The sequence below is a fragment of the Amblyomma maculatum genome, unplaced genomic scaffold (assembly GCF_055883805.1).
Source record: "Amblyomma maculatum isolate TAMU_Amacu unplaced genomic scaffold, ASM5588380v1 scaffold_28, whole genome shotgun sequence".
Lineage (NCBI taxonomy): Eukaryota > Metazoa > Arthropoda > Arachnida > Ixodida > Ixodidae > Amblyomma > Amblyomma maculatum.
In genome coordinates this window covers 1,812,373-1,824,396 of record NW_028146753.1, presented here as the reverse complement: position 1 = coordinate 1,824,396, position 12,024 = coordinate 1,812,373, and the positions used below count along the sequence as shown (strand labels likewise).

Below are 12,024 nucleotides of genomic sequence, written 5' to 3'. Positions count from 1 at the left end.
GATAGTACCTTATCCTTTCCGAAAACTTGCTTAATCTCTTGCTTTATTGTAGCATAAGTTGCCCCAATTCTATAACCGACTACTTTGGTAAATACCTTATACGTAACAGACAGTAAGCTGATTGGTCTGTAATTTTGCGAGTCCTTAGCGTCTCTTTTTATGAATTAAGATAATGTTTGCGGGCAGCCATGGATCCGTTACCGTTGATGACACCAGGCACTGCATATACAGGGTGGCCAGTCTTTCTAGCAAAATATCCCCCCCCCCCTCCTTCAACAAATCTATAGTTACCTGAATCTCTCCAGCTGTTTTCTCCGTTGCACAGTTTCTAATGCTTTCTTAACTTCGTCCTTTCTCGCTGGCGGAACGTCTGATTGCATTTCCCTACCGCCAATCTCATTATTGTCGTGACTTCTATGGCTGCAAAGAAACAAGAATTTTGAAAATAAGCATTTTATGCAGTACAAGTGGCTGTCTATCTTAAGCAGTGATGACTCAGATGTTTGGAAAAATGAAATCATTTTTCATGAAGCGGCAACTATTTCGAAACTTTAGTACCCACAGTTTTCAATAATTGCTACCCATAAATGTTATTATTTGGGAGTAAATTTCAGTTTTCTGAATGAACACCTCGTGTTATACGATTAGCGATTTGAAAGACAGGCATGAAAAGGGCGGCTATGCCTTAGGACATCATGTACGCATTCAGGCTTGCTTTTGTCGCGCAAGTGTTCGAATGGAAAAATCTGTAGCGATTTTCGAACAATGGTTTTGAGGGATCAGTGCGGTTGAAAAGGTGGTAATGCTGAAAGGCCTTTTCTGAATGGCCATGATGGAGTTTAGGTAAGTCTTATAGGTGAACCCCCAAGCTGCGACGCAATATGTAAGGTGGTAGTTAGGGAATGCAGAATAGAGGATCCAAAAAGTCCCAGCATCAAAATACTCCCGGGTTTGTAGTAATGCGGAGCACCCAGCAGCAAGACGTGAGCAGACAGAGCTTATATGCTATATGAAGCCCAACTACTTAAATGTGGATGTCTGTTGTAGCTCGCAATTGTTCGCCGTTATTTTCGTATTTTCTGTATCCATGTTTTTATTCCTGGAGTGGAATATGATCTATTTACTCTTTTTCGCGTTTTTTGCGTTAACAGTATAGGTGATTGTTGCATTTGGTCCCTTGCCGGACGTCGAGCGCGGCCGTGTAGCGTTTGGTCCCTAGCAGGACGCCGAGCGCGGCCGAGCAGCGGGCAGAAAGGAACTGAGACTGGCCCCGATCACGGCACGATAACAACAACCCTTTATTTCACGCAAACAGCATCTTTATATAGCAAGCACTCATGTGACCAGTGACGTCACGGAAAGACAATGTTTCAGACGCGGCACAGGCGCTATCAGCACATCTCCCCTTTTCTCTGAAATGATACACTGGCATTTGCAACAAACTTAGCACTGCCACCAACAAAGGATGAACCCTTTTCTCTGAAATGATACACTGGCATTTGCAACAAACTTAGCACTGCCACCAACAAAGGATGAACACTTTTTAATGGATGCAACCAATGCTCAAAACAAAGTAACAGTCAGTTACTGAACCCATATCAGTCTGGCGGTCGGACATGACGGCCAAATCGTGTTCTATATCCAGGAGGGCTAGTTTGTGGCAAGGGGGTAATAGGTGGATCGGCAGGTGCCTTCGGTTTAGATGGATTAGTTTCCTGTTCCATTTCTACCCGACTATCATATGCCTGCGGAAACTCATAGCTACCTCCTTCTTCCTCGCAGTCATTCTGCTGGGGAACAAAGCGAACCAGGAATTTCTTGTTTCTTTCTAGAACTACAACCGTAGAAGGTCTAACTACATATGACCTCGGGCGTTGTGCAGGACGTACGACTCGCGCTTTCACTTTGCAGTCTGTCACCCATACTTCCGCTCCTGGTTTGAGGACTGGCAGTGGAAGAGCCCTATGACGACCACTGAAGTACCTACGCTGCCGCTGTCGAATGGTTACAACGCGATCTTTGAGCTTTTTCAGGCTCACCTTCTGGGTCAGAAGGCTCTTGGGAGGGACAGGGACTGTTGTGCGTAGCCGCCTGCCCATCAGAAGCTCTGCAGGGCTTTTCCCCAGTGGCCCTGGGGTGTCCCTGTACGGTAGAAACGAAAAATAGGGGTCCTTAGCTTTTATATTCAGCCGTTTAATTGTTTGGACCATCCTTTCTGCTTCCCCATTTTCCTGAGGGTATCTGGGGGCTCGTCGTCACAGTGCGGAAGCCATAGCCGCGAGCAAACAACTGAAATTCCTGAGATACAAAGTGTGTTCTATTATCCGAGATGACAACCTCTGGTATGCCATGTCTTCCAAAGTCACTTTTGAGGTGCATAATGACAGTGACACTTTTTTGTCGAAGACAGCAAGGCTACCTCTGGGTATCTAGAAAAGTAATCTACTACCACCAAATACCATTTTCCCTCAATGTGGCAGAGATCAACACCTAGCTTTTGCCAAAGACGCTGTGGAGTGGTTGTCGGAATCATTGGTTCCGACTTTTGGTGCCTGTGTTCTGCACACACTGGGCAATCTGTCACCAAAGCTCTCGACTGGCAACTCAATCCAGGCCACCATACGAACTCTTTGGCTCGAGCTGTGCATTTCTCGATTCCTTGGTGACTCTCGTGCAAGCCTGTCAAACCTCTGCGCGTACTTTTTGTGAAATCATCAGCCGCACACCTTTGAGTTGCACGCCTTCAGCGACTGTCAGCTTTGCTCTTTCCTGCCAGTATGGACGCAAGACAATCGACAGCGATGAGAACTTGGGCCAGCCTTCCAGGCTGACTTTTACGAGAGCTTGACAGACTTCATCGGCTGCTTGTTCAGCTTTGACTCGTTCAAAAAGGCTAGCCTCGACGGCATTTGTCAAACAGCCCGAAACGAATTTGGCGACTTCGCCAATACTCAGCGCATGAGCATCAATTTGGTTTCCCTAAATCGGGGCTCTAGACAATACATCTGCAGTAACGAGGCTCTTACCCGGGACACGCACAACCGTAAAGCTGAGCCGCATAAGTCTCATGCGAAAGCGCTGAATACGAGGAGGCAAAACATCTAAAGGTGATTTTCCCAACAACGTTAGAAGTGGTTTGTGGTCGGTTTCAAACAAAATTTCAAGACATTTGATGTACCCTTCGAATCATTCTGCCGCCCAAGTCATTTCCAATGCTTCCTTCTCAATCTGAGAGTATCTGGTTTCGGCAGGCGTCAATGAGCGTGACGCAAATGCAACAGGTCTTTTCATTGTTTGGTTGAACTTTTATCAATACAGCCCACAAACCGAATGATGACGCGTCAGCGAAAGAATCGTAGGGTACTTTACATCATAGTTAGCCATGACGCGCTTCGAAGAGATCACGTCTTTGACGTACGGCAGCGCTTGCTCTTCGGCTGGTCCCCATGTCCATTCGGAACCCTTCAAAAGCAAGTGACGTAAAGGCGCCGTTTTCGAAGCCAAATCTGGTATGAATCTTGCCAGATGATTAGCCATACCGAGCAGCCGTCGAACGTTAGACACGTTAGCTGGCGTCGCCAGTTCTTTGATAGCACGAACTTTTTCAGGATCCGGCTTGGTGCCATCTTTACTAAGCACACAGCCAAGCAATTTTATCTCAGTTACCCCAAAGGAACACTTTTCTTTGTTTAGCGTAACACCGGCACTGGCGAGACGATCTAAAGTTTGACGCAGGCGCTCGTCATGTTGAGCCTTGTCGTTGCCAAAAATGAGCACATCATCCATCAGGTTTATCACGCCTGGGATTCCTTCAAGTATCTGAGACATTTCCTTCTGAAAGATCTCGGGTGCCGACGTTATTCCAAACGGCAGTCTTTGAAAACAGTATCGCCTAACTGGCGTTATGAACGTAGTTAACAACTGGCATTCGGGCGACAACTTAATCTGAAAGAAGCCAGAGTTGGCGCCCAACTTCGAAAACACAGACGCACCACCTAAAAGACCGAAGCTATCATCCACAGTCGGCATGACATAGCGTTCGCGAAGTACACTTTTGTTTAATTGAGTCAAATCAACGCAAATACGAAACGCTCCAAGTGGTTTGAGTACTGGCACAATTCCTGCACACCATTCTGTTGGTTCTTCTATTTTGCGGATCACGCCGTCTCGCTCCATATGCTCGAGCTCTTGCTTAACTCGGTCACGCAAGGGTAAGGCTATGCGACGCGCAACATGAATTGCAAAAGGTGTCGAGTTCGGCTTTAGTATTTTGTATTCTCCTTTCATCGCTCCTAGACCACTAAAAAGCTGCGGGTAGGAAGCTTCGACGGCTGTTGAGCTACTGACAGAGTCCGCAAATTTAATAACTTCCAGAGCCTCAAGCGCTGGGAGACCCAAAATTACGGAGCGTAATGGTGAGATCACGTACACAATTTGCTGTATAGTGTTTCGTTTCCACTGGATATTGGCATGAAACTTTCTCAAAACATTCAGCGGCTCATTCGACGAGCCTGTTAGGATTATGTCGCACTTTTCTAGCCTGGTAGGTAAACCGGGAAACGTTGAGGGCACAACAGAAACTTTGGCACCGGAATCAACTTTAGCGAACGCCGGAGTGCCGTTAATGACGACCTGTACCGTCTTTGCCAAAAGTAACCAGGCTGCTCGGAAGACTGGCGGAGCAAGAAAACGGCCGTGTGGCGGCGTTGCGCTCGCTGTGGCTTATCGGTGCTTGTCAGCTACCAGGGTACAACAGTTGACGTAACTTCGTACCCTCACTCTCGCCCGTTGGATGATAAAAACTAGACGCGTATGATGTGCGGCTTGCGGTTTCACGCGTGCGAAGCCTGGTTGTGCCCAGCGAGGGCGCTCAGTATAGCGACGCGGCTATTCGCTCTTCTCGGCAACTGCGGAAAACAGAAAAGCAAGTGATAATAGACACGGTGAGCTCCTGTTTCCAGGGCGAATATGTGCTATGTTTTCCAGACAGTGTCGCCCTGAAATAAAGGTTCCGCAACTGAGAAAGCAATCATGTACATATGAAGAAAGTTTCATTTTAGTTCCTTACTTAAACCAAAACTTACCAAGCAAAAGCAAGAATTTGTTAGTATCAATCACTGCACTCATTTAACAGCCTCCACAAGGCGCTAACACAATTTCGCAAGCATAAAAGAGAGATAAGGTGGCTTGAAAGGGTTCACAAGCTTTCCCATATCTTTGTACCGGAGTTACGACCCGTAATGTGGCACTACGCAAGCCACCTTGTAGAAAGCATATTGAAATTTCGAGGTGCGTTACCATTCATTAATGTACAGGCGCATCAAACACGCAGGAAAGCGCAATACTGCTGGTGAGTTTCAGCAGCTAATTACAGAGCACAAGCACGTATAATTATATAGAGAGAAAAGCGACATATCTGCTTCAGGGAAGTGGCCGAGAAGAGCGAATACCCCCGTCGCTATACTGAGCGCCCTCGCTGGGCACAACCAAGCTTCGCACACATGAAACCGCAGCCGGCACGTCATACGCGCCTAGTTTTTATTATCCAACGGGCGAGACTGAGGGTGCGAAGTTACGTCAGCTGTTGTACCCTCGGAGCTGACGAGCACCGATAAGCCACAGCGAGCGCAACGCCGCCACACGGTCGCGCGCTTGCTCTGCCAGCCTTCGGAGCAGCCTGGTTACTTTTGGCAAAGGCGCGGTACATACCGAGAATTAGAGTACTCCCCGTTCACCGCGCCAACGAAGTACGCCCCCTTGTCCATATGGAGTGAAGAAAGTTGTACCTTCTTTCCATCACGTGCAGCCTTTTTCGACGTACAGCTGCGAAGTGTCCGGAACAACTGCAGTAGTTGCATTTGGCTGCTTTTGCCGGGCCCGAGGCTCTGCGGTGCGTTCTTTGACCGCAGTTGGAGCATGACCCAAGGCTGGTCGGCAGGACTGGACTCTGGGTCGCGGACATTGTATTCCAGATGAACAGTTCTTTGACGAGCTATCCGAGAGCTGTCCTGAAGAATACTTTCTGGGCTGTCCTTGCTTGCTGACCTTGTCAAGATTGCCTGTCGCCGTTTCCAAGGGTTCGTCGCTGGTTTCTCGCAGTGGCAGCTGCTGCCGTTGGACGGTCTCCTTTAAACGCGCTTTTGCCGAAGCGCTGGCGAGAGTCAAATTCGCATCCATTTGAAGCGACTCAGAGAGCTTAGCCTCCCTGAGGCCGACCACGAACCTGTCGCGAATCATGCGTTCCTTTTCCTTGTAGTCGCACCGGTCCGCCATCGTGTGCAACGCGAGAGCGAATTGGTCGACTGAATCTCCAGGTTCTTGAGTGCGACGATGAAAGCACGCGCTCTCATAAACAAGGTTCCTTGCGGCGACGATGTGCTTGTTGAACTTCTTTTTGACGACTTGTATTGCTTCTGTTCTTCTTCGGGTAATGAAAAAGTAGAGAAGATTTCTCTTGCTTGCCTGCCTATCGTATAAAGTAGCGTCCGGACCTGCGCTTCTTCATTCCGCTCATTTAGGCCCGAGGCGAAGCGGTAGTCATCAAAGCGTTGGATCCAAGAAGGCCATTCGGACGTCCGGCTGAAGTCAAACCTTGGCGGAGCTGGAACCGCGAACATGCCGTGGGAGGGGTTGACTGCATTGTCCTCTGACATGGCGCCCGTTGACGAAGTTAAGGCAACGCCCTTCAAAAGTCAGAGGATCCTACTTTTGACACCATGTCGCGTTTGGTCCCTTGCCGGACACCGAGCGCGGCCGTATAGCGTTTGGTTCCTTTCCGGACGCCGAGCGCGGCCGTGTAGAGTTTGGTCCCTTGCCGGACGCCGAGCGCGGCCGGGCCGGGCAGGAAGGAACTGAGACTGGCCCCGACCCCGGCACGATAACAACAACCCTTAATTTCACGCAAACAGCATCTTTATATAGCAAGCACTTATGTGACCAGTGACGTCACGCACAGACAATGTTTCAGACGCGGCACAGGCGCTATCAGCATAGTGATGTAAACGAGGCTGCCAGTTTTTTTTTTTTAAGTATTGGTGCGACTCTCCAATTTCGAAAGGTTATCTGCCATCATTATAATACACTTATCATCTGCGACGACATTATTGAGCCTTTAAAAGTGCCTGACCGTCACATGTCGTAAAGTGAAACAAAAAAGTCACAGCTACAGGATTTTGCGTTGACTATCGCCAGCTCTACAAGTTTATCCGAAAGGATGTCTTCCCTCTACGGCGCATCGACATTGCACTTGACTGCTTACATGCATGCAGCCAGCACCGTTTCCTCCACCAAGCTTCGCTCTGACTACTGGCAAATCTCCGTCGATGAACGAGACCGCAAAAAACAGCATTCATGCTCCTGATGGCCTCTACAATTTTTAAATCATTTCTTTCCTACTTTGTAACACCCCTGCCACTCTGTAAAGGATGATGGAGTCTTTGCTTCGAGGTTTCAAGTGGACAATTTGTTGGTGTTACTTAGACGACGTCATGGTTTCTCGTCCACTTTCCACCTCCACCTCTATCGTCTTTCTACTAATCTTGACTATTCCGTCTTAACTAAACTGCAAAAAATGCAGCTTCGGCTGCCGCGAAATCAGTTCTGGGCCATTTGGTAAACGCGGCGCTGCTCAGCCTGATCCCGATAAGATTCGGGCCATCAGAGGTTTTAACTCTGCAGCCCTTGCTCGCCCTTTCACCGGTGTGCTCAGAAAGCTTGCACCTGTTTCTCGGGGGGAGGGGGGTTGCGAAAGCTGCAGCCTTCTCGGAACTTATTCCTGCTTTCACCAATCCGCCCGTCATAGTTCATATAATCCCTTCCGCCCCTACCGAACTCCCCACCAAAGCAAGTGGCCACGGCATTCAAGGCATCCTCGTTCACCAAAGTAACGACCGCACAAGCGTTATTGCTTATGCCAGCCGCCTACCATATAAAATTGAACAAGATTATTTTACTTCGGTAAGGGAGTGTCTGGCTCTAGTTAGGGATATTGCTATATTGCCCACTTATTTGTTTCGATAAACATTTACTGTTATCACGGAACCCCATGCCTTATATTGGCTCACTTCTTTCAAAGACCCTACCAGCCCTTTGGGGCGCTAGGAGCTACGTTTGGCAGAAATACACCTTTTCCGTTGTTTACTTGTCTGCTCGGCTTCACCAAGATCCAGATTGTTTGTTCCTCCACCCTGTCCATTCTCCTAGCTCTGCGGATTGTGAAATCGATGCATGTGTCCTTTCATTATTGGCCTTTCCCCATACTGCCGACTAACTACTTTGTTTCTGCACTTCGATCTATCATCGACCTTTTCCCTATAGGTCACTCTTATCCAATCTCGCTATTTTTGTGCTACAAAAGGACGCACTCTTCCACTGCAATATGCGACCTGATGGCGTTGAGCTCTTGCTCGTCCTTCGCAAACCTCTGCGCTCCACCATACTCGAAAAGTTTCATGGAGCTCCAACTGCTGGACTTCTTGCTGTGTCCCGCACGTATAACACCATGCTCAGATATTTCTAATGGCCGGGTCTCTTGCTCCATCCAGCATTAGGTGGCCGCATTTGAACTGTGTCAGCTTCAGGAGAAATTCTTCTTATTGTATTCTGGACGTCTGTATCCCATATGCATACCGGCTGAATCGTTGTTCCTAGATGGCCTTTACTTGCTTAGGCCTTTCTAGTCTTCGCCTAGGAAAACAAATCGATCGCCATTGCGCCCAATTATGCTACACGATACGCTATTTCTCGCGAAATTCCAAACCAGCCGCACCACAGAAGTCGCTGATTTCCTTTTCCTCGACATGACGCCCTCCTGAACTACTCACAGATCGTAGTCGCTGCTTCCTCTCCAGAGGCGATGACGGTCGTTTTCGTTTGTGCATAGCTACTTCACCACTGCCTATCACCCTCAGACCAATGTCCTATGGTGGCCTCCGAGAACACCTGAAACGCACGCTCATTTGTATCTTCAACGTATGTGTCTGACACAGGACATAGTCTACAGATTGTAACATTCGCCTAAAACTCTTCTGATTGTGATACCGCTGGATACTCTCCATTTTATCTGCTCTTTTGATGATACTCGTTACTCCTGTTCGACACATCACTACACCCTGGTGCGACGCCCCCAGTACTCACGCTCGGGACGCCATTGCGCTCACTAATGATACCCGCCATATTGCTCGCGATAAGCTCTTTGTTTTCCAAGGCTAAAAAGGAATTCCGTTACAACAGTCGCCAGCACGATGTGCTCTCTTGTCCAGATTCTTTCTTTCTGCTTTGGTTCCCATCCCGGGAGTGTGCGTGTGTGAAAAGCTTCTCCCAAGTTACACAGGCCCTTACTGTATCTTACGCCGAGTCATCGACGTCACATAGGCAATCGCCCCTCACAACGCGGTCTTGTGTGACACCAGCCTCCGATATTGTACAGTCGTGAGCAAAAGTGGTATACAACACTCAGCCGGTGGTGCAGCTCGAAAAAACTACATCCCAACTTTATCCAGCAACAGCTATATAAGATCGAGACAATGGCGGCGGTGCCCCACTTTATCGACAAGCATGTGCTGCTGTTCTTTATACTGTCAGTAGATGGCATTTTAGTGCAGTTTTTCCTACCCTGTCACTTGCTGAGTGTTGTATACCACTTTTGGTCACGACTACGTTTTACACGCCTCAAGCCGTATCATTCACGGCCTGCTTCGTCCACCTAGAACGCACTTTGCTTTTCTTCGTCCACTTAGAACTGTGCTCTTGCAAAGCGGGTAACATTGTCTGGCACACCGAGCAAGTGGAAGATGATGTCTCTTGGTCGGAATTACGAAGACGACACGAAGTGTGTATATCAGCGGTGCCCATTGCGTTTGTAGCAGTGTTACGCACTAGTGTGTGGTTTTAACCCTTAACAATATTATGAATTGCTTTGACGCCGCTGAAGCGGAACCTTTCTAATGGACCCGAAATTCCTCACCTAATAATTGTAGGCAACATGGGTTGCTAAACTGCTTTTCCCCAGTTTTATTAGGTAGCAGTAACAAATCATTGACACCGGTATTACACGTTTGTTATGTGAGCAATATGCACCTGGCTTCAGCACTGCATGTAGCCACTTGGCATGACTCCACACTCAGCTTACGTTAGGCCATTTGACAGTGCTAATTAGATTCTCCCATTTTGTGCGCACTTTTCATAATTTCGACACGTTATCAACGTAATGATTTCAGCTTTATGTATTTAATGAGCTCCTAAGCAGCATGCCAATAATTGAACTTTACTATGGAAAGATTGACAAAATTGACGGGAATCTGGCTGCTAACATCTAATTTGGGCAAACTGCTACCTCTTCTATGCGGCGTCCATGCATCGCGCAAAAAAAGGAATACTTATACGACACAATGGCCCCAAAGGTAATCGCCAGTGCACAGTGCAAAATAAGTTATCAGGGCTTTACAATTATTTGTATAATATGCATGCCTTCAAGGAGGAGGAAGATGAGGAGGAAATGCAAGGAGGTTAACCAGTAAAAGCAACCGGTTTGCTACCCTGCACGGGGGGAAGGGGATGAGTAGACATAAAAGTTGTGAGAGAAGGATAGTTGAAGTTAGTACAGTCACATGACAGGTACGCCACATCACATCACGTCACAGTCATGTAATAGCAAACTCATATTCTTTCGATTAGGTCCGTGGTTCTCATAAAGCGAAGCAGTGCCTAGAAGGCCTTCACCGCAGACGATCGCCATGGCCAGGGATCTAAAATCTCAGTTTCACTCATTGGGCGTCCATCTAGATGTTCCAGCGTACGGCGCAGACACTGCCTTTCCTCACTGTATATCGGGCACTCACAAAGATTGTGGCCTATAGACCCGTCGCATCCACAGTTTATATATGTAGGGCGGTTTGCCTTGCCTAACATAAAAAAATACGAGTTTGTGAATGCTCACCAACCTACAGGCGGCACAGCAAAGTTTCTTCGAGTTGGGGTTGGCCAGGTGGAAGGTGGAGTTTCAGGTCAGGGTCCAGAGATTTTAAGCGGCAGCTCGCAAACTGGCGAGAATTTTACAAGGAGAGTTCCCGCGCAAGTGCGCGAAGCCTGCCCGCTGCGTCTGCGCTGAAAAAGGGAATCAACACACAATCGCCGTCTTGGTGGGCTGTTCGTGCGACTTCGTCCGCCGGAAGATTGCCCGCTATACCGCTGTGTCCTGGAAGCCAGTGGAAGATGATGTCATGTCCTCGATTAATTGCACAGTGATGAATTTGTCGTATTTCCGCAAAGAGTGGTTTATGAGCTCCACGGCGAAGAGCATGCCTTCAAGCATTTCTATTATGCCAATCCCTTGGCGTTGCATTTAACACACCAGTGCGAAATTAGGATTTCCCGCTTATATTTAACGCTTTGAAGTTTTTGCTTTATATTGTGCAATTTATTGTCAGTATTCGAAATAAATTTTCCGATTCCAGACTGGGATACCATTAAACAAAACATACACCAAATTTTCTGCGCTCCTACTGTTCGCACGGAATCCGCCAAGAAGAAGCTAGAAGCAAGACTTCATCGGAGCAATGAGACCTATACTTCTTATATAGAAGACGTTCTTGCACTTTGCCGGTGCATAAATGACACCATGCCAGAGGCCGAGCGGGTTCGGCACGTCCTTAAAGGTATTGGGCCACTCGCCTTTAACGCCCTGGCCGTGCAGAACCCTTCCATCATCGAGGCCATGATATCGACTTGTGAACGCCTTGACGAACTGCAGTCAATATGACGGCAACCTGATCCCACTTCCTTTGGCTTCACTACTTTCTCTGACCTCAATGTGCTTATTCGCAGATTAATTCATGAAGTGCTCTCGGCTCAAGGTAACGTGTGCCGTCCTGCATCTGAGTCACATTCTTCATGTGCCGGCCTGCGTAGCACTGTCAAAGAGCTGGCCTCAATTACTTCTCTCCCCCCCCCCACCAAAACTGGTCGCTCCTACCACCTGCCATGTGCCAACGTACGCCCAGGCCACGTCGTTGCCGCCTGCAGTTG

At 48.1% G+C, this 12,024-nt stretch overlaps 1 pseudogene; it reads right to left on the bottom strand.

Annotated features, from left to right (window-relative positions):
• Positions 1-1,598: 1,598 nt before the first annotated feature.
• LOC146170908 (uncharacterized) lies at positions 1,599-6,653 on the bottom strand (annotated as a pseudogene).
• Between the last annotated feature and the right edge of the window lie 5,371 nt (positions 6,654-12,024).